We start from the raw sequence: 24745 nt of genomic DNA on the forward strand, positions 1-24745 counted from the left end.
ATCTATCTCCTACTTAACATTTCCTGAAGAGAAACTACGAATACGGTCCATTGAAAGCAAAAGTTCCACCTAAGAACGGCGGGGCATACTTTGTAAAGAAATTGCATTTAATCATGTTGAAACCTTCTCATAACTTGGCTGCCTCTCGTATATTTTATGAATTCCTAACATACTTCTTGTCAACAATTACTTTTAATACCACCGTCGTATAAGGAGTCCTTTTATTACGCCTTTATAACAAATACTTCGATAAAATTACAACAAAGTAGACAAAACTTCAGCAAGACTTGTTAATAAAATGTGGTTGGGGTTCTGTAAAATGTAACTAACAATAAATTACATTAGTTACATGAAAAATCATCAAAGGAATTATTACGAAGTAAATTCGAAAATTTATTGGGTCTTATTGGGTCTTTGACAAGGTCAAAGACCCAATAAGACCCGACTGACCTTCGTTTCAAAAAAAACAACTTCTGAATTTTAGAACAAATCCGTGAATAAGTTTCCGATATTAAGAGATTTATAAATTTAATGTTAGTAACCATGCTTCCTTTAGCTGAGTCTTAGGCATTGATGAAACAAGCCATTGGGATCGCCTTATGATAAAACAAACGTGAGAAGAGTACCTTACCAGTTACCTAGAGTATAATCTGTGTAGTAACTGGTACAGAATGTAAGAAATACTTCCATAGTTTCTCATTTGACTAAAGCAGGAAGTTTTCAAAGTAATCGTGGAGAGCATATTATCGAGATTGAGATTTGTTTTTGTGCTCCAAGTCGTGAAACTTTTAAATTAATACCTGCTTCCCGTTAACTGAGAGTTATGTTCCTGACAAAATCAATTTGATTATCACAATGCTACGAGGTGGGTGAAGATGATTTCAAAAGTGTTTTTCGTAATATTTTCTTTATCTAAATGGGTTAATACTATTATAATGTTGCCACGTAAATATAGTTTTTTGATTTCTTTTTTAATCTTCGATTCTCAATTTCGTCTTTTCGGTAAATGTGGCCTCGAGTCCTGTTCCCTAGGCTTTTTCTACCGCATAAGTTATTATACATATATGGTACTTTCATCAGGTGCAACTAACTTTCCACCAAAATTGCTAAAAAAGATAATTGAATTAAAATAAAAACTACCTCCCAAAATTTAGACTCAAATTTTCATTCCAATTACAAAAACAAAACAGAAACTAGAAACAGTTAACCTAGTAACAATTGTACAAACATATAACGTTCACACTATCAAAGCTACCGCTCACGAAATACGCAATCCGAGTCTAAATAATAGCGATATTAATTAATAACTTGAAAGTCAACACGCCCTATCATTAGTTGTAGGCGGGTGTATCAATCATTAGATGCTCTTATCACGTTCGTGCACGACGCGCCTTCATCCAACTTCATCGGCACATGTTTGTGTTGCTTGTAAATTTGCTGCCATATACAGTTCAATTTGTTTCGAACTAAGATAGTTGAGGTTTTGGGTATCATTTGAAAGGATAATAGGTAATTTGTTGCATACTTACAGTATTAATTGTAGGGTGCGTCGATTGGTGATGTGTAACAATGTAATAATTCGAAATTAGGCAGTATAGGTAGGTTAGACTAAATTAGTCTATTTCATAGTAAAATTTGCTAGACTTTTTCCTTACCGAGTGACTAACATACTGATTGCATGACGACATACCGTCCAAATCACTTAGTCTAGAGACTTGAAATTTGGAATGTTAGGTTATTTATGACCTAGTTAGTGCACTACAAGTATATAGAAGATTGCCGCGATGATTGTGCAAATCTTTTAATTGAAATATCACCTTTTTTATTAAGGTACCTAAGTAGATTCTTTTGTATTTTTCATCCCTTTTCTGCAAATAATACATGGTTTTAATATTAAATCTAACCCTTGTCTAGAGCGTTTAACGTCCCAAAATGCTCTGGCTACTTGTCCATACATTCGTTAGGTACAGTTTTTTAATCGCTTGACCACCACTTGACATGGTCGTGATAGATGACGGCGGCTGCTAGGGTCACGTTTTGTCATTTTATTAATACATAAATTGGTTACCAGTGACGCGGGCGAAAAACGTAGAGACAAAGCGTGTTTTTCAGTATTTTGTTCCAAGTTTACAACAGTACACGTATTGAAGGTTACTTAAAAAAAAATTAGTATTAAAGACATCTCTGAAAAAAATGCTAATTATGCATAGTCAAATTATTGCAAGATATCAGAATTATTAAGGAGAAGTGAAATAAGATAGTCAATATTGCATACGAAACAAGTCTACAGAGTTTAATATAAACACATAAAATTGATTTTTTTTTCATTACAGTTGTATCTGAAATTGCCTACAAAAACGGGCACATCTTGGGCCTGTTTAAAGGGCTGTTTTATGACATGTATAACAAAGATTACTTCATATTTAAAGAGATGTGACATCGTATAACTCAGAACGTTAGCCTCTTCATTTTACAAGCACAACGATTTGATTAAATTTGTTTTTCAGAATGTTTAAATCTAAATATTAATATTGCACACTATACTTATTTGAAAATATTACACCAACACTACTGCGCCACCAACTTAATTGCGAACTTTGTTAAGTATACTATGCTAATATATACTTGACAAAGTTCAATAATCTCGAATAGGCTCAAAAGCTATTCACGAATTAAATTAAAAATAGGCAGGTATCATATCATATTTGTTGTTGATTTAAAATTTTAAATCACGATTTAATTTTAAATAATTCATAAAGTTTGTTCTTAATTCAACTAGTTTCTTTAACACACGCACTATTGACAGGAGTTCACGTACACTCACCCACACATATCCGAAAACATATTAGCGAAGTAAGTTACCAAGCGCAGTCCGTTGGGTTAATGGGGTGTCATGGCACATGATGGGTAGTCTTCCGAGTTACCGGCTCATCAGGGCCGCGGTGCGATCGCCGACACTTTAATATTGACACTCGTTTTATGCTGAAATATGAGGGATCTTAGGTAAAATGTTGAAACTTGGAAGGAATTTTGTAATGCTGTGTACATTTTTAATACTTTGTTATATATGTTTTGTTGGCACATGTTGGGTAGTTTTCCGAGTAGCCGGCTCATCAGGGCTGCGGTGCGATTGCCGACACTTTATTATTGTCACTCGTTTTATACTGAAGTATGAGGGATCTTAGGTATAATATTGGAACTAAAGAGGAATTCAGTTTAGACACATTTTGTAAGTAGGAACATGATTTATTCGTTCAGCTACTTTCGTTTTTTTTTTTTAGTTTTGGGAAAAGTTTAACAGATTTTTCTTGTTGTTTTGATTTTACATTAGGATTATTGACGTGAAAATTGGCACGACATTCCCTTAATGTTCCATTTATTCAAATATTATCGTATTTCAATATATTTCTTTCACATAAGGATATTACCACAGCTATTACGAAATCTAAGCACGTGTTGGGTGGATAATTGCTCACTGGTTTGAATGATTTTCAATTAAAAAGTCGAAATATGAGCAGTAATGTTCAAAAAATTTCAGAGAAATAAATCCTAGTACCTTTTAGGTTATGGACTTTATGTTGTTTTTGTAAGACATATTCCTGCACCAATAGTTGTTTCTTCACTAGTGATGTGAATAACTTCACCATTTACTTCATAACATAACATATAATCACGTCTGTATCCCTTGTGGCGTAGACAGAGCCAACAGTCATCAAAAGACTGAAAGGCCAACTTCAGCTGTTTGGTTTAAGGATAAAATTGAGATTCAAAATTCAAAATTCAATTCAAAATTCATTTATTCCTTAAAAATATGTGTACATAGAGGTGGTCAATAAAATATGGTGTCAAACATACTTTGCCATCTGAGGCGTAGGAAATAACATTATGTCAAATATAAATTAATAGATTTAGTTCACACATTGTCAATTAATAATATTTTGTACAGTTGGCCTATAGGAACTCCTTAACACTATAATAACATTCCTTCAGTAAATATTCATGAACTGCATTTTTGAATCTTCGGTATGGCAAACATTTTATTGCTTCAGGTAACTTATTATAAAGCTTTATTCACATTCCGTAACAATTATTGAAATAGATTCAAAGAGTGACGCCTAAAAGAGGAATCCCAAGTATATAAGCCTATCACTTAATCGCCTCTTACGACTTACATGGTTAAGGGATGGAGAGATCCTACTCTTGTTTCTTTTGGTGCCGGGGACCACACGGCACTACGGACTTCAACATGATGTTAGGCTTGAACCACTGGTATTTCGAGTTAAAATATTTAAAAACTGCTCGATTTGGTTAAAAACGGTTATTGGCATTAAACAACTCCCTTCCGACTTAATTGATTGAAATTCCAATAATATCTAGAAACCTACTGATATTTATATTACACCATCATTATTATTATATTCTTATAATTGCACTTGCCTTATACAATCTCAAAGACTGACTCGGCAACTAGTTGTTTTGTTCTCTCCAATTAGGCTTATTTCAACCAAACTCGTTAAAAATACTCGTTTCACTTGTTCGCATTGAAATGAAATGAGAAACTGCATTGAAAAGCTTGCCAACAAGATAATACAATCTGTACCTTATATTCCGTAAAATATAAAACTCAACGTGCAAAAGTAAATGCACCTTCAAAAAGCAGAGTAGCAATCTAGCGGGGAATAATTTTTCCGTGCGATTGCGATGCGATGTTTTGGCGCATCGTTCGACAAATAGCCGACCGCCGCCGTCGCAGTCCGCAGGGCGGGCGCTGACGTTACAATTTCTGCTCACCGGCAACCAGGAAAAAATGTCGAGATTGGCGGAGTTGCCGAGATGCCGGCTGCGGGTGTCGGCCGATTCGCCACGTTGCAACACGGAGATTGTGCCGTCTGTTTTGTTTGCCTCTTACCGTCTTATTTCCGCGAGGAGAAATTGTATGAAGGCGCATCCGACTTAAAATTGTTATTTCGCGAGTTGTCCCGAAAATTGCACTCTCAAAAGGAAACTTACTTAACCCGACTTACCATTGCAGGCACGAATGACAAAAATGCAAAAAAATATTCACATCCCAAATGATAGTTAACGTTATCTAGTTAGTAGTTAAATAGCTCATTTTCAGTCTTGGAAACGTTCCCTAACGTAATAAACGACAAGAGTAAGAAGCTTCGCGTGAAAGTTGAGAGCGTATGCTATCTCATGCAAATTACGGCAGATTTATCATAAGACGTCTCCGTAATTGCGACGTGAGGAGATATGGCGGGAGCGCTTAAAGCCAGTCTCCAGAAAAAAGGCAATTAAAGGGATAAACTAGAGCAGTTAGGTCGGGCGTCACGCTTGCGATATCTGTGTAAAGCGAGAGGAGAGCGCGCTAGCCGGGTAAGGGGCGCGAATTCGCACGAAGCCGCGCGGCGGCACGCGTGTAGCCGCGCGTCTTCGAACCTCGCCGAACACGTAAAGGGCGTGGGCCAATATCATAGACTACAGGCTAGGGACGGGGGGAACATCCGCCACTGACGCTATTGCACTTGAAGCTTTACAAAGCTAAAAGCAATACAGTTATTTGATTTAAGTCGGGTGTGTACCACCGCCTTCCGCTGGATTGTGTTTGTCTTGGTTTGGCAGATGTCAAAGTTGTATGTTTTGAAACAGAGCCTCTGTTGTTTGCGTTGTTTGTTTCGAGATAGAGGTATTAGTTACCTTCCATATATTTTCACGTACCAACGCGTATCATAAATAATATACTTTATGAGATTTATAGATGAATATGAGGTATGCTTTTGTTGCAAAAATAGAATGTGTTTTCCTTTTACGTGTGTAATGTTAACATTAATGTATTATGTTTACCATAAAAATAAAAACATTAAATATTTGTGAATTATTTGTACGTGTCGAAATTATATTAATTAATTTCTGAATATCGTGTACATATTTTTCCATATGTAATTCCCCGGACTAAATAGTCGATTCTGGATCCTGATATTACTAGTAATTTTATTTTTATTTTATTTATTTATTTAAGGTACACCAACAGGATACATGTTTACATTTATATGATACATTCAAAAGTACTTAATCTAGCATGCAACCCAATTAAAGGTGAACACAGCATTTACCAATAAAAGTAGTAGTAGAAATACAGTTCATACATAATATACATAATATAATAATTTACATAGTTTCATTTACATTTTTTGTTTTTTTTTTTTTTTTTTTTTTTTTTATTTAATATGAATTATTTACAGTTGATTAAATAACTGATTTAATTTACTTTTGAGTTTCGAAAGGGAATCATGGTGAATATCTAAGTCACACTTTTCGTTTAACTTATTATAGGCAGTAAGCATTCGCGGTAAGGGCGCATTTCTTCCGAGGTTAGTACGCGATATAGGTACAACGAAGGTCTTAAATAGTTTTCTCCGACAGTTTGGCCTAGGAACCGTGTACTTAAGCCTAACCGTGCCATTTTGACAGTCGACTATGCCATTAGTTAACTTAAATAAATATATTAAATCCAAAATCTGGCGTCGCTTATCAAGAGACAACAACTCAAATTTAGATAGTCGCTGGCTATAATCGTTTCTGTAACTAAAGTTAGGGGTTCTAAATGCTAGCTGACGGGTAAATGCCCTTTGAATACGCTCAATGCTGTCGCTATGTTTTTTATAAAATGGATTCCAAACCACACTCGCAAATTCCAGGTGGCTGCGAACTAGTGCATTAAAAAGAACAATTAGAGTATTTACGTTTTTAAAATCTTTAGTGTTGCGTTTAATGAACCCGAGCATCTGGAAGGACTTTGTGACAATGGCATCATAATGAGGTATGAAACTCAGCTTACTATCCAGAGTCACACCCAAGTCGCGGATTTGCTTCACCTCCCCCAACATAACATTGTTGACTGCATACGAGGAACTTAGCTTATTTTTATTTCTGGTAAACTTAATATGAAAACATTTACTGGGATTTATAGTCATACTATTTTTTAAACACCAGTCACTAACACGATCCAAGTCATACTGAAGCTCTTGCACATCTTGCATAGTAGATATAGTTTTATATATTTTCATATCGTCGGCAAATAGTGAGTATTCACTATGTTTTATACAATCAACAATGTCGTTTATGAATACTAGAAACAAGACCGGACCGAGATGCGAACCCTGGGGCACGCCTGATGTTGCGACATATGGCTTTGAGGAGTAACCGTTTGTTGCCACTGTCGACTTCCTAGCCTGCAGATATGAAGCCAACCACTCATGAAACGAGCCACATACGCCATATGCTAATAGTTTATCAAGCAGAAGAGAGTGACTAACTTTATCAAAGGCGCTACTAAAGTCAGTGTATATAGCATCTACCTGCGTCCCCCTATCCACCTTGTCGGTCAAATATGATACATATTCTACCAAATTTGTGGAAACCGATTTTCCACGACGGAAGCCATGTTGCATTGGATTTAGAAAAGGTGACACGTGACGAGTCAAGACATCACAAACCAGGGATTCAAAAAGCTTGGAAAATGTGCTTAGTATAGATATAGGCCTGTAATTTTTAACATTTGCCTTATCTCCCTTTTTATACACCGGTACAATCCTAGCCTCCTTCCATTTCGACGGAAAAACGCCAGTTGCAAGAGAATTATTAAATATAATATACAGAGGATAGGAAAGTTCAGTTGCACACAGCTTTGCGAACGCTGGTGGCAATCCATCGGGGCCGGATCCTTTGGTAGAATCGAGATTTTTTAAGGCCTTAAGTATAGATTTCTCTGTAAGACTAATTTTATTCAAGAGTGAGTCAGATTTAGCACTATCGTTATTATTGTTTTGGACGTGTTGGCCAGATTTAGACGAGAAGGTGGACGAAAAGTGTTTGGCGAACAAGTTTGCTATATCGCTACCCTTGTGACTGGTGGTATCGTCATATTTCATAGCAGATGGTAAATTATTTGAATTTTCCCGTCTCTCATTCAAAAACCTCCAAAATCGTTTTGGATTACTCTGTAACGCATCCTCAGTTTTCTTAATATAATTTGAATATAATTCATTCGAAAGACGGTTGCAACGATCACGCAATATTTTGTACTCCATTTCGTCACGAGGATTTTTATATCTACGATATCTGCGTCTTATTTTGTCTTTTTCCGAAAAAAGTCTAATAAGAGTGTTGTTAAACCAAGGAGGATATTTTGGTGACTTAGGCTGGTATTTTGGAACAAATTTTTCAATTATAATATTTAACTCTGCGTAAAATACATCAGTCATTTCATTCACACTATCCGCACTTGAAAACTTCAGGGGCCAATCATTCCTTGCCAGCTCTTTTTTTACCTTAGGATAATCAGTACGGTAGAAGTTAAACCTGATTTGCGACTGTCTCTGCAACAACGATAGACTTAGATCAAGTGAAAAAGAAAGTGCAGGGTGGTGAGGAACTATATTACTCAAAGGAGTGATTGGCTTATCAAGTGATGAGTTTTCAACATTGGTTAACACTAAATCCAAAGTTCTATTCAAACTGTTCCGAATATGATTTAACTGCTTTAGATCATTTAAACTTAGGAAGTCCACAAGCGTATATCCAAGTGGATTTCCATAATTATTAGGTACAGTTGCAAGAGTGCTTTTGTCAAGAGACCAAGAGATGTCCTTCAAATTAAAATCACCCGCTACTAGGACGCTGTCAAGAGACTGCATTACTGAAGAGACATTACTACAAAAACATTCTAAAATAGTTTTCTTTGGATAGGGCATATAGAAACAACATATCCCAAGCTTTTTAGTAGTTTGGCTACCCTCCTTAATATCTAGAGCCACCCATACGTCTTCATAAATCGTTTCCCAGGCTTCAATACGAGATGATGTGAACTTCCTCATAACAGCAATAAGTACACCACCACCACCATCGCCAGATATTCTGTCCTTCCTATAAACATTGTAACGCTGGTCTATAAATTCCAAATCGTGTATCTCTGGCAACAACCAGGTTTCAGTAAACATTATTATATCGTAATCATGATTAAGAATCTCTTGCCTTATTTTGTTAGTTTTTGTACGCATTCCTCCAAGATTTTGATAATATATATTGAATTTTGATGACTATATCTATCTAGGCATTCCAAAGGTTATCTTGGGGGTTAGCACATCAACTTCAGATTTTCGAGACTACGTATGTGCATAGCTTGGCTCTTTTCATTCTTCCGGACAAAAATCCGCCCATCACGGACCCATACAAAGCTGAACTGCAATTCTTTGGCTTTCAGTCTGGTAGCAGCGTGCAGTTGTTTATTTGACGGGCTAAGATGTTCGAATACAAACACAGGTACCCGAGGGCCTCCGCAACCTAGATGATGAGATGCCAATTTCTCCTTAGGGTTAGCCTTGTTATATTTAATCACTGCGGCAAGTAGACCATCTCTGATTGTGCGGCTTGAAAACTTTGCAACTACAGCGCGAGGGCGAGGATTTTCCCTGTGTATTTTGGCGATGCGGGTGGCCAGAATAACATCGTTATCATTCATTTTGTAGTCCACAGTCTTCGCTAATTGTGTTATAGTAATCTTCAAATTTTCATTATGGTGCTCCGGAATACCGTTAATTTCGATGTTATTTACACGCATCTGTTGTTCAACATCACCGAGCCTATGTGTAAGATTTTTCACTGTTTGTTGGAGAGTCTCATTTGTTTGCTGGAGCTGATTGATGGTATCTATTTTCTCGTCGAGGCTCGATTTCAGCAGTTCGTATTGCGAATTGAAGAATGTCAACGAACTTTCTATAGAGGAAACTTTCTCATTCAGGCTTTTGAATTCACTGGACACAATCTCTTTCATAGAATCTTTGAGTGTTGATATAAGTGCTTTGCGTAACTCCTCTTGGATTATCTCACGTATATCATTTTTAGAAATGCACTCTAATCCTGGCAGGTCGTCAGAAGACTTACGACGTAGAACCTTGTCAGATCTGCGCATTGTGATATTATCCAATTCTTGAGTCACTTGTACGGTGGCACGAACCGGGGTATTGGTATTGTCTTTTTTAGGCTCTGCGCTTCGGCATTCAAGACATTTCCAACTCTGCTTATGTTCAGATGTCATAAGATTAAATTTTTTGGAGGATACATTAGCGCACTCAAAATCGAATTTCGAACCACAGGAACAACATTTCATATATTGTTTGGTCGCAATAGCACTCCGACAACCTGCACAAGTATTAGTAGGTGGAGCCATTTTTAACTTTCGTAAAATTATTAAAAGCACAGCAATAAAGAGCGCTCGCAGAACCGCCTTTAGGTGGTCAGCGGCACAATACGCTTGCTGGCCCAACGAACTGTCAATGTCTAATCACTAAACACTGTCAATGTCACTGTCACTGCCAGTTAAATTAACAGTGACAACGTCAACTGTCAAAACGATGAAAGTCACTTTGACACCTGCCAACTGTCACTCGAAGATAAGATGCCACATACACTACGCTAAGATCTACCCCACAAATTCTTATATTCTACCCTAATACTTATAAAAATACAAAATTAAACCCAAAACTATTTTAAACACGCCTATTTTAAGTTCAAAATCAACACTTTTGTTAATATCCAAGTCTATTCACCGAAACACCAACCACTTACGCAGCTTGGGTATTTCGGGGAGGGCAAACACCGCGCGTCCAAGTCACTATACACTAGCACCAAATTGTAGGTCTATTGTCCTTATTACATCCAAGAGGATATTAGGGACGAAAGTTTTACAATATCACAATCCATATAACATCCACCAGCGAAAATTATCCCGCAGAAGGCCGAAATACGGACGTTTTCACGTATTTAAAAATTAATTACGCGGAGCTACACGCAAACGAACTGATTTGACGTACCTCGGTCTCCTCTCCAGAGCTGATGGGGAGGTCCGGATGAAACCAGATCTGACGTCAGGAGGACGATTACAACACTAACATAAAAATAAAATACACGTCAGTCAAGCGATTGTGCTTCGTTGAAGAAATCCCTATAACAACCCGGTATCGGCCGTCAATATTGCTGAGCAAATAAACGTAACATTAGCATAATATTGAATCGTCAGCAACGGATCCTGTAGCTAATTAACGTAATTGATCGGCTTTCCGCCATTCCGGAATCAATCGCGCCACCTACCATAGATTTGCATTAATTACCAAACTGTATGACATACTCCATACCGACTATTCGTGGTGATTATTTTGATGCGCTAACGTTTAATGAAAACTGAAGCGCTTAAAATTGGGTTCGGTTGCTTATTTTATTAATATTTAATATGTTTTCTTTGTTTTCTATCACTTAGAACCTTAGTACCTACATGGGTTCACTGGATTTAAAAACATTACATTTATAACATCACGCCCCTTTTCTGAAGAGATCTACTACTATTTTCTTTTAGTATAGCTGTTTTGAGGCCAAATAAAACCGCATTAGTAGATATTAGACTATAACGTATGTCTTAAATGATAATGCATTGGGAGTGATTTTTTCCAATCAACAAGGTCTTGACAAGGATCAGTAAGCAGAAAATCGTTTTTAAAAGACAAAAACAGAAATTTCAATTCATTATGTCACACATTAATTCTGATTGTGTGATACAATAATGCAATTAATGCCTACCTGTGGTATTTAGTGACAAGTACGCGTTTACCGAGTTTACGTCCAACTCGATGAAATTACATTTCCCATCTCGATATGAGAATTTAATTTTCGCAGCTCATCTTTGGAATGAGAATTTTGTATTTACATTAATATTGATAAGACCATAATAATTTTCAGAAGTATATTCATGTCTCTAAAGTAAAGGTGTACGTATTTTGGTTAAATATTAGCTCACGGAGTTTTTAAGTTTCTTATACTGGGAGGTAATTTTAATTATTTGTACGCCAAAACGCAGCCTTATGAAACTTTTTGTTGCGGAATACATTGAAAAAAAAGTTAACCCTCTTTTAACTCATAAAATAACATACATCTTTCATTTTGGTAATTAATGCAAATCTATGGTAGGTGGCGTGATTGATTCCAGAATGGCGGAAAGCCGATCAATTACGTTAATTAGTTCCAGGATCCGTTACTGACGATTCAATATTATGCTAATATTACGTTTATTTGCTCAGCAATATTGACGTACGGCATGTATCGTGTTAGCCAACTGAATACTCGATTGATTGATTACTACGAACGCATACTGTCCAATTTTTACTTAAAATTTGGGATTTCAGCTATTTTTCCTGCAGGTATTCCAACGTTGAATCAGTGACTAATAATGGATCTGTAGAAAATATTTTTTTTTATGTTTCAATTATTAACTTTGAATTTATAAGCAGGCACTTAATTTTAAACCGTACTCATTTAAGACAATATTCGTCAAATATTACAAACTTTTTGATACAAATTATACATATAGTGTCATAGTAGTAGTACATATCTAATTGCCACGCTCTCTAACTTAATACTTTTTCTTCAACCATATTGAAGTTTTATGCAAGCTCGTTGGTTAAGGATATTCTTTTTACGTTTCGATTTGACCATACTCTCTAAAGGTAAAAATCCTCATATTCCTCTTTCCTAACTGCAAGGCAATAATCATAGACCTACTTAGGACCTATCCTCTTTTAAGCTATGGACAGTCAAGTAGCGAGTTAGCCTGCCCGGTAATGTATTCCACGAATAAGGTAATTTATACCTTGTCTGTGTTGGTTTATTCTAATTTATCTCTTCTTTTTGGCTCCTGTAGTCAAATTAAAAGTCAAACTCACTTGTCAAGAAAGATAAACCATAATCCTTTTAGATTCTTTTGATGCAAGTTTCATATTATTCTAGATCGATATATTTTACATTTATTTTAATATCAGTGACTAAATTTTATGTATGTATGTGAGTATATTGTATAGATGATGGTGCATAATAATTAACATTCTATGTCAAAAAGTGGCTCTGTCTACCGCGTAAGGGATATAAACGTGATTATATTTGTATGTATGCAAAACTGTTGTTGAAATGTTAATTTTACAATATGTATACGGGTAGCAATTGGCACTCTTATTCTCTATACCAGCATGGATGCTTATAATAAATTGTTTATTTATTATTATATTGGTAGATTATATTTAACATTATATTTTAAGGTCTAAGGTAACCAATTGCAAAAGGGAATGGACCAGTCGCCGGGTATTCGATATCGTAAGTCGATCAATGAAGCTAATGACGCCCAGTGTATCGGGCTGGATATTATGCAAATGCTATCAGCTGCCGAAAGCCTTACTGGCCGTCTATACTATCCTAGATAGTAGCGTTATACCGTTATTATTTTATTACATCAAATTTGTATTAGATGGGTTTTTAACTTGCTCTAAAACAGCTGTTGATAACGTTTTGAACTGTTTGCATACAGATTTAAAATATAGTAATCACTTAAAAGAAAAATCCGAGTAAAAAGTTCTTTTCTCGATTGACTTTTACAAACTGTACGGAGTGAGAACAGCTGGTACCTACACGTTATGTTTTTAATCGCTATCAGATCAGCATAAACGCTAATTAAATTTATGAATTTCAATTATATAAAATACCTAAATGAAACTAACTAGGAAATATAAAAAGCGATGTAAACAAGGGTAGGGTTGAACCGCAATGCACCAAAGTAGGTGACGTTGCTTCTTGCGACACGGAGTTGCTCGTTTATCAAAGTCAATATTGGCTGTCAACGCTTAGACACACATATTATAGGCAGCTATTACTTCTACGCATCGGTGGTTGGGCTTTATTGTAGTCAAAATTATGTGAACAACATTTTTGAGACATAAAATGTACAATAAGTATTTGTGAATTGTGCAATTTTAACCAACTAACTGCACACTTCGATTATTCTTTTTTGGTGATTTAATATTTTACACGTATCGATTATTATAATAATATTTTTTATTACACTCGTAACTTTTACAACAGGTAATATATTTTTGACTACTAAACTAATTAGGTTTAAAAGGTGTATCCAACGTTTATCGGCTTTATATTTGTATTTCTACAAGATTACGTTGCTATTAGATTTCAAAACTTGTTTTGAGCTTTACCTGTAACAGGACTAACGCGTCAGAAATCTTATTTGAATATAACGCGAACAATGTAAATGTTGCCGTGTAGCAGAACGAAGGCGTTTGACAGGAACAGAATAACCGGCTCGGATCGCAAGAAACAATACAACGTACAATACTGACATAAATCAAATTTTTGTACTCCCACCGACTCGATATTTCTAATATTAAAAACGCGAGTCACGGCGGGTCTCGTCGCAAGATCGCCTCCTGCGACTATTAAAAATAGAGAAACTTGAAAACGTATTTCAGTTGTCATATTTCACGGTTTGCCCGATGCTGTATAAACACGTTTTCCGTTCAATCATTCGGCGATAGGCGGCGCCGAGAGGAATAAATCAGAGCTCTCACTTTTTCACCTGCCACACACAAAAGCTTTCGCACTGAAACTTGATTCGGGTTATTTCTGACGAAATATCAGCCTATTTGTTATACTATTGATAGGGACGCACGTGCGCCGCGTAAGTTTGTACTTGTTGACGATAGGGATTGAGTGAAAATTGCTTCCCGACAATGTGCATAGAATTTGATGTTAACAGCCCTGAATACCCTTACTGATATTACGTGCTCAATGGAAAACATTGCAATATAGAGACAAATTGTTGTGTGTTATATTATTCTTTTTATAATTTCGGAACGCAATACAATATTTTTTCACTTTTGATTATTTGGTCATGCGAGTTATGCAAATGAATTTGAATTATATCAAAATATGAAAATGTGTATCTTTTTATTTCACACTCCAAAAACAAAACTATAACAATTTGAAAGTTATAAATTTTGCAGCATTTAAATAAATGAACAATATTCATGTGAAATATTTTATTCGCGGAACATTCACGAGTAAAACATCGTAAATACTCGTAAAAACGCGTATCTAGTTTACGATACTCCAAAACCTATACATATTTCCGAAGCGTCAACAGCTAATAGCGTCATAAATATCGCAACACCTCAAGTAATAATTCAATTATGGCATAAAGCATCGCTTATCTCTGTCGATAGCGCAATCTTGTGACGTGATCCTAGAAGCCGAGCGCATCTCATTCTCATTGCGGGCGTGGTAAGTGCCTATTCGGTGCTACGTAGTCACTTACGTTCGACGCGGGACGATAGCGTAATCCGAATCGACTCGGGCATTGTGCGTCCCGATACTGCCTACAGAATACGCCGGCGGACTATTCCGAGAGCCTATAATCTTCGCCGTAAATGGATTTAATGCAAATTTCTCCTCGGCCGTCTCAATGGTGTCTGATAAAAATACCTACTTAACCCCCTTTGTGCTGTTGAAATTGTTTTTCAATGAATCTGAATAGCTTGTTTACTTTTAAGCGTGGGTTTATTTAATACAATTTTTGAGGAATAAATTTGTTTTGAGCACCAGGATCACTTCTTGACTATGTAATAAACGAATCTAGGTATTTCGATAATACTAAAGAACTTTCTCACTATTTTGTTATACATTCAGTCAGAAAAGTATCGGGAATGGATTATTTATTTATGGTTCCAAATTCAAATTTTTGTTTTTTTTGTTGTTGTTAGATTGGCACAACTGTTTTCCATTTTGGCGCGGAGTTTGAGTTGCATCTGTTGTTTACATTAAATACAGTGCTATTTTTAGTTATATCATATCTAGTGTGTATTGCTAATTTCATAATGGATAAAAACATCGAACAAAGAGTTTGTCTTAAATTTTGCATTGCCAATGGAATATCGTGTTCGGAGTCACTGAAAATATTACAGAAGGCTTACGGTGAATCGACTTTATCAAAAACTCGTGCTTATGAGTGGTACAAAGCGTTCAAAAGCGGTCGAGATGTGATGGAAGATTTGCCTCGCTCTGGTAGGCCATCAACGTCTGCAACTGAAGTTAACATCGCAAAAGTGAAGGAAATAGTGACTGAAAATCCTCATTCAACTTTGAGAGAGATAGCCACCGAACTTTCTGTATCTCACGAGTCGATCCGTACCATTTTAACTAATAATTTGGGTATGAAACATGTTGCCGCTCGGCTAGTCCCAAAAGACCTGAATTTTTTTCAAAAACTCAATCGCATGAGAGTCGCTGAGGACATGCTAGAACGAGTCAATTCCGACCCAACATTCATGAAACGCATTGTTACTGGTGACGAGACGTGGGTTTACGAGTTTGACATGCAAACTAGTCAACAAGCTTCGGAGTGGCGCCTTCCAACTGAACCGAAACCGAAAAAACCACGCCAAAGTCGTTCAAAAGTCAAAGTCATGTTGACTGTTTTCTTTGACTATCGCGGTGTTGTGCACTCGGAATTCTTGCCGGAAGGTCAAACGGTAAATAAGGAATATTATTTGAGTGTTATGCGGCGTTTAAGAGAGCAAATCCGACGAAAAAGGCCAGATTTGTGGAAAGAAAATTCTTGGATTTTGCACCATGATAATGCACCTTCGCACAAGGCCATCATTGTGAACGAATTTTTAACCAAACACTCAACAAATACCATCGAGCAACCACCATATTCACCAGATATGGCTCCAGACGACTTTTTTCTTTTTCCTAAACTCAAATTACCACTTCATGGCACCCGTTTTCAATCGGTAGAAGACATAAAAGAGAATTCGCGGCGAGAACTGACCTCAATTCCGGAAACAGCGTTTAAAAAATGTTTTGATGATTGGATTATTCGTTGGCGTAAGTGTATCGTTTCTAAAGGAGCATATTTTGAAGGTGATAAAATAAATTTGGATGAATGACAAACAGTTTGTGTATTATTGATCTTTTCCTGCTACTTTCTTGACAGAGTAGTACTACATGATCGTTTAATGAAATTCAAAATTACTACCTACACTTTTCAGTATTGTGATTGATATCTATATTTATAAAAATGAACTTAAATAGTCGTTATATAGTTTAATATAGTTTTATTTATGATAGCTAAGCGATGTTCTCAATTGTAATAATCAAAATCCGTGACATTATACAAATAAGTGTTGTAAAAGGTGTCATAAAAATGCTAAATAAGGTTTTTTGAACAACAAAATGCCCCTGAGGCTCGTAAAAGATCCAGGCGATTTCCCCTAAACAGTGACGAATAAAATGAACTCGAACCAATATAAAGCTCTCAATTTCAACGCTCAGCTAATCGTCTGAGGAGGGTCTAATAACCGAGTCAAATTTACATAAACAGAGTTATATCTTGCGGCTGTTATCATTCAATTAAATAAGATTTTGTGATGCCCAGAATACACCTGTTTCATTAGTTGGTAACGCGGAACTTGTGTGTTGGTGACTTTACTTTTGTGTGTTGAAAATTTCGCTGCCAATGACGAAGAGTGAATATGGCTGCGTATTTTTTACAAAATGGAGTTTGATGAAATTAAAGATTACATAAAGGCAATTTTATTTGATGAAAATAGGCAATATGATAAAATAGAAATGACAATATTTCAACCTTCTAGACATTGATATTTTTGTGTATTATTAATTAATAGTTTTCATTAACGTTTAGGTTTTTTTGTATTTTTACTAGGCATATTATTAAAAGGGTTAATAAGCAACTACTATCTACCAATATAGCTTCTTATTACTTTTCGAAAACAACTTATAATACTTATAACAGAAAAAAGTACATTTATTTAAAAGTACAAAACAAATATCACTTCTAATTTATTTCTCTAAAAATGCCACAAACCGTATTTTTTCCATTTTTTATAAATCTAAAAGTTGGGTAAAGGGGATGACGTCCCCAAAATTCTAATTGCGGCTCCCCTACCCAAATAAACCTCATAAATATGAGCTCTATCCATAACTTAGACCCAGTTTTCTGAATGTAGATTACGAGTACTACCGACTGTAGTTATTTTGCTATGGTCCTGTGTCCATCATGTGTCCTGTCACACTCAAATTATCAAACATTTTAGATATTAACTCTTTCTCCTGTTTAAAATTTCACATATATTTTGTGGATGTGTTCTGGTCGTATTTGAGTATTAACTTTTTAAAAAAATTAAGTACTATTTTATTATATAGATATAGTTATACAATACAGCTGGCTTGTTATATAGTATAAATATTTATTACCGACAGAAAGCGAGGAAATTAAATCACATTACGAGCACTTAAAAACTAGCTATATAAATCATTTGTATCACATTCGCCTACATATACTTAGCTTTAAATTTACATAAATCCGAATGCAACTTCCACCCAGTAATCACTCAGGGAATCACCCAACCAAAAATGATTCTGAATCTCCCGCCATTCCGCAAACTGCATAGAATTCAAAATTGGAATGTTCCGCGAACGGCCGATCTTACTGGCTTGTAATCAATGACTAGGTATCGTGCTAATATCGAGCCGACGATCGGTCGGTACGTCAATCTACTACCAGACGAATCTACCATTAATCTTATCTATTCACTGGGAGTCCGCCCTCAATGGTTGCTTAGAATTTGAATACTGCATCTGTGTTGCGGTGTACTCTGTGTTATAGTTACCCATGTAATGTACGTGTTCGCAATGCGTAAATGCTCCAAATTACGACTCGGCCGTTCTCCGCGTGAAATGAAACGCAACAGGAAATAGTAACGTTCAGGTCCCTCGAAACAGTAAAGGTCTGAGAATAATTTTCGGGTTAGTGATCGATAATAAATACACGTTGTTATGCGTACTTTTATTATAGACCAATACTGGGTCAATTTTCTGTTGGAGTCATACAATAAAATAAGATTTGTCGTAGCTTCAACAAAGTTATTGTTTTCATTAACAAGCGTTGTTAATATGTATGTTGTTTATTTTGGTTGCTACATAATATGTTAGTATTAATTTCGGAAAACGAGTTTGTGTAACAAATGGGTACTGATATTAAATTTCATTCAATTGTTTTACGATATTAAATTTTAAAGTTAACGGTTTCTATTTGGTCATAAATTTGGTCAATACATTGTAATGTTAAAGACAGGTGGCTGAACACGTCGCTGTCCTGCACATACCGACGCCAACCAATCAGTTCTATTTGCATTTCAGTCAGAATTACATCCAACGCTTCCATTGATCATGGAATCGGGAGATATGAGAAGAGTATATCGTGGCAAAGTTTAGTTTATGGTTCTTATATTTTGACGTTTATTTGGCTATAACGAATAGAATAAAAAGATTTGTAATAAACACTAAAGTGTATTAGTGTATAAATGTGTGTCAGTTGCTACTTCATCCTTTAGGCATGCTACCTATTTACTATCACCATCTCTGAATTTCAATACTACTAAGCCTTTCAGTTGGGCCTTGTGGCTATTGGCTCTGTATGTCAAATCAGTAAATTAAAATGTATGAAAACCAGTATATTACACTTGCTGATAGGTTTTAAATAAATAAATACAATAAAAGGAAATAGACAAATCCAAACAAATCTTCAGTTTAAGTATTTTGTTTAGATTTGAAAACACATTTCCTAATTCACTTAATCTAAGAACGCGCTGCAAGCGAATAGCTTGTGAATAAATTCCAATGTTTTCAAACCGCTCATAAACTAGCTGTGACTGCAAAATAAATAAATCCCAATTCACACTAAATGTAATTGAAATTAGGACGGAAATTGATTTTCGATAAATAAAATCAAATTGCTTTTGGCGTTTCGAACACACGATAAAGGGAAAGTGATGCGAATAAAACGTGTGGAAGCATCGCAAAATGTTTTGACGCTGTTAATTTAACATGCAACTTCATAGCTTAATTTATCAATAATTCATATTATATGCATACATATAATCACGTCTATATTTCTTGCGGGGTAGACAGAGCCAACAGTCTTAAAAAGACTGATAGGCCACGTTCAGTTGTTTGGCTATTTTATACCCATAAATAATAAAATAAATATCACATCTTTATTCTTTACGAAATAGACTAAGCCAATAATCTCAAAAAGACTTGCAGGCTCATTTTAGCTGGATGTTTATTGAAATGGAAATGCAGATGCAGAAATGGATATAGTAACATGTTGCTGGTCCATAATCTAGAATATCTATCTTGCAGGATAGACAGAGCCAACAGTCTTGAAAATACTGAAAGGCCACGTTCAGCTGCACGGCTTTATGATGAAATTGAGATTCAAATGGTGACAAGTTGCTAGCCCATCGCCTACAAGCTTCATCATAATATATTTTACACACTATATATTCTCATTTTTATGTCGCCGTCTTCTTACGAATGTTGACAATCATCAAGGCCACCTGTAGTGTAGACATCGCTGTTTGGAACAAGTATGTTGTACTGCTGTAGAACTATTAACTGAGATCAACAAGACAAGATATCCATCGGAGCCTTTTTTTTCTTCTTTGTCCTGAATTATAGAATGATACATCTGTAATCATAATGGCAGCACAGAATATATTCTATGAAACGTGTTTATTAATTTCAGGACCATTTTAGAGAAAATAAACAAGAAATTCAGAACACAAACAAAGCCGAATTGTTAAGAAGTGCGCATAAATATCTCGAGTAATTACAATAAGCGAGATAGTGGAAAATCAGTGGGCACCCAGCGCAATTAGCGTTAACACCGAGCGGAAATAAATAAGGATATTAGCTGTGATTCTGTCCGGATAAAAATTATATTATTTCGACGTTATTCCTTATTATTTTATTTAGGCGGAATGTTTTGTCGGATGCTTTATTGACCTTTTCTATCAAAGATATTAAGTCGTAATTCATTTGGCGAATTTCTTTTTGGCTCATCGTTGTTGGAAGAGAAGGATTTGATATAGACTTTTCTGTAAATTATTTGTACAATTTATGATTTTATGAAATTATGCAATTTAGGCCGTGCTTTAATTGTTTTATTTAGTCATTTGATTTGAAAAACGATTTGGAATTAACAAAAAAAAAATACGATATTTTTTTTAAATTTTAGACCAACCCGATCAAAAGGGCTTGTCAGCTAAATGGCAGGCGGAACTTTTTCGTGATTAGGCTAGGGATTCACTATCCGCTTTAGAGATTGGAATACATATATTTTTGTTATAACCTCACTTGATGATTACATCATTTAATGGAAGTCAAAGGTCTAATAAGTTCATATAATTATTATCTGATCTTTAAATAAATTTAAGCTTTTTTTTTTATTTTTTAATTATTACAACCGCTACTACTAAATAATATGGGCAACTGTACCCTCACAAAGTTAAAAATATAAAGTTCAAATATTTTTAACACTTAAAGTGCTTGATGTTAAAGGAGAAGCTTAAATAGAACTAAACGTAAGATATATAAGTTTTGTTTAAATGACTTGTAAAGTTGTTGTAAGAATTTCTAGTTTATTTCATTAAAATGTACTTAAGTGTTCTGAAAGAGAGTTTCAATAAAAATATTCTTTGGGAATAGAGCTGAGTAATTACTATCCTCTCCCAATGATGCTAAAGCAATGCAGTACGCTCGAATTTCTTACTCATACTTCAGAAGGTAAGTATTATTACTGTGCACTCCACCGTTTTATTCAACAGAACCTAACGCTCCTCTCCGCTAAAACCGATTCCTTGTTACTTGATTTCTGCATTTCGAAAAAGCGTAAATATTTTTCTCTTGGGTGCTTTTGCAACGATGAAGAATTCAATAGCCCCTTCCACATTTTGAATTTTTAAATGGAAATACGTAACTCTTGGTAATCTTTACATCGTCCTTCATTTATTTTAAGATTAAATTAACGAATTATCGAAATAAAATCTTAAAATAATTGGGTAATCTACCAGATTGATTGCGACCAATAGTAGTTCCAGGGTTCTACACATCAAGGGTTTGATAAAATGTTGGACAAGCACGCATTTCATTTCAGTAAGTGGCTCCAGCGGTTCTCTTTCATATATTTCTGATCTAGAATTTCTGTAGTTTTCCTTTTAGATAGCATTACAGTTTTACAGAACTTTTAAATAAAACTAATATTTTTATATAACGTTACGGTATTTGTATTGGTTTCATATCTGTAACGTCTTGAACTAAATATTGGTTATTTTATTATTATCTGTACGTCTTTAAGATTATCAATTTCTTTATGACCAAGTGAATCTCTAGTCTGTAATGTAATTCTTTTGTATTGTGAATCTTATTGAAATAACTTGAGGTGAGACCTTATCAAAAAACAAGACGAAATTGTATATAAATATTTTCTTTCCAAGTAAAAAGATACGCATTGAAAGGTAATCAATCCTATCTCGTTTTTTGTGAGTTTAATAAAAACTGAAACATATTTTGGTTTCTAGTAAAAGCTAAGTACGTTCAGGATTTCCCTGTGTTTTTTTTTTTCTTTTGTAAGAGATTGCGCTAAGTGATCACATTTCGATATTAAACCATTTGCCGAAGGCCGGTTCCCGCTACGTATTTCATTTTACTGAGTGTCTGACATGACTTTTTGAGACTTGCTTTTTACCGGAATTATTTTCCAATCTCGTTATTATATCTAGTGTCAATTTTGCTGACTCTTTTTTTACATGTAATACTTTTTTAGTGCTATTTTTAAATGTTCAAAAACTTTATTATACTTAGGTTTTTTTTAAGTAATATTTTTATTTCACATGATACATGATATCATTGAAAAAAACCGTAAATATTCATATAATTCATTATCAACAACAGTAATTTTTTCCCAAATAAAAATTGGTATTGTATTAACGCGTTTATATTCTGCTTTTTAAATTATTGATAACATAACTGATTCAAAGAAAGTTAGATAGATATGATAAAAAGAAGTCTGAAAATATAAGAACTACGAGCTAAGTTCACAATAGAATTACTTGTAAACCCGAGTATTCAATGTGATAGTTTCAATCACATCAAATCGAATCCACCGCTTGTCGATCCGCGGACCCCGCAGGAGTCGGGATACCGTTTACCGATGTACCCATCACTGTCTCGTTATCCCCTCCCCCCTCTGTTGTTTGTCCCCATCTCGGGCTTAGAGGGATAACACCTCCATTTTCATATTTTTTCAATTCATTGAAAAATATTGGAATTTCATCTCCACCGTACTGAGTTTAAGCCCCGCTATAAACATTGAATTTTAATAGGACCCTTTTACGTTATTTTCGTATTAAGGAAAATGTTACGTATTTACGTAATAACAAGTTTAAACTAATGGCCGTTCAGAATTGCCATGTAAAAATGAATTTTGTAAGCTTACACAATATCTTATTTTACGTGGTACCTATAAAAATAATTTACTAAGAAATATTATACCTAGTAGTAATGTTTCAGAAAAATAGCTTTTTTCTTTTATTAATTATACTTCAGTTATTAAGCACATGGAAACTCGATCCGTAATGAAAATGATATATTTATTGAAATTGTTAAGTTATTCCAGTTAAATATTTCGTTTTAAATTAGCCCAACTAAAAGACAAGTTGCACTTTCATTACAGTTAAAACATAATTTATTCAGTCCTGAAACAAACACAAACTACGTCACTAACACATTATTAATTTCACGAATAAACACAACTATTCATTACCGCTGCCTGATATGAACAGCTGACGTTGAAACATGACGTGAATGAAGTCGTATCTATTTATTTTATGATGCATCTCATTCAAGAACCACAAGAATACATACCTACATAATATATTCTGCAATTGAAACTTGTGAAATTCACAGCCCGGCCACAAGTACGAGTTTCCTTACTCATTAACTTCATTAAGAGATTCCACGTCAGTATTTTTGATGCTTCCCGCTCGCTTTCAATATTTTCTATTCGTATAATTCACTTTGTTGCGCCCGACGTCTGTGTAAGCGAAAATATTCGAGAAACGCTTTGAATGACGATGTTTTATGTTTGAGGTAAATAATTTAAGCACTTGTGAAAACTTCGTGCTCTTGATTAACGGGGCTCAATTAGGTACTTCAACTTAAACATTTTCAACAGCGCTTTTGTGTATTTGTCAGATGTTGTTTATCAGCTAACAATTGTATATTGCATAGTACTTACATTTAACGCTTAAAACAAACTTGTGATTTCAGAATAAAGTTAGTTACGATTCGGACAAGATGTAATTTCGTGAAGTGCTATAATAAAGAGCCAGCCAATGGATGGCATCAAAAAGAACCTTGAGACATTTGAGACGTATAAATACAATACCTCGGTTTTAGACTCAAATTTCAAGATTTTAAATATTACAGTGTACTTCGTCGAACTGCAGTGCGGGCTCTGTAAATTCCATTTAGCTAAATAGCTTTTGAGAGATAAGAATCTAGCCATACAATGCTTTCCGGCTTCGGAGAAACTAAGAAAATTGAAAAGAGAGTCGCCAAGTAAGGCTGCAATGTCGATGGTCCGATTTCAGGCAACCTGACTATTCGGATTGCTACGTCGTAAAAATTGAACGCCTATAAACACTTGAGCGTTTGCGGACAAAGTTTTTGTGTGAGACAATCCCCTCGGTCTCGCAATCTTGGTTTTAATAAGTATATAACGTTCCCGAGATGTACCTGTGAGAAGGGATTTACATAATCATTACCATATCTGGCGCAGTGGCGCGCGTATTATGCCCGGGAGGTTAATAATGCTATTTTCTCGCCACGTTTTCACGTTGCTATTTCACGTTATCGACCCCCTTTATCTGCGTCGTCATTGTTACTAGCCACTCGAAGAGACTCCACCTTGCCCCTTCACTAGGTGGGTCACTGC

General features: G+C 35.2%; 2 protein-coding genes across 6 annotated transcripts in view; one reads left to right on the forward strand and one right to left on the reverse strand.

Moving 5' to 3' along the window:
* LOC132901784 (piggyBac transposable element-derived protein 3-like) overlaps positions 1-16575 on the reverse strand; it is a 138255-nt gene extending 121680 nt beyond the window's left edge. The window contains exon 1 of the mRNA XM_060944333.1: positions 15978-16575. The gene's annotated coding sequence lies outside the window, so the exon portion shown is untranslated. The remainder of the gene's footprint in view (positions 1-15977) is intronic.
* The window catches only part of LOC106131844 (RNA-binding protein Musashi homolog Rbp6), a 476408-nt gene that overhangs the window by 217800 nt on the left and 233863 nt on the right, over positions 1-24745 (forward strand). The gene's annotated exons all lie outside the window — the stretch shown is intronic.

The sequence above is a fragment of the Amyelois transitella genome, chromosome 5 (assembly GCF_032362555.1).
Source record: "Amyelois transitella isolate CPQ chromosome 5, ilAmyTran1.1, whole genome shotgun sequence".
In the NCBI taxonomy this organism is placed as follows: domain Eukaryota; kingdom Metazoa; phylum Arthropoda; class Insecta; order Lepidoptera; family Pyralidae; genus Amyelois; species Amyelois transitella.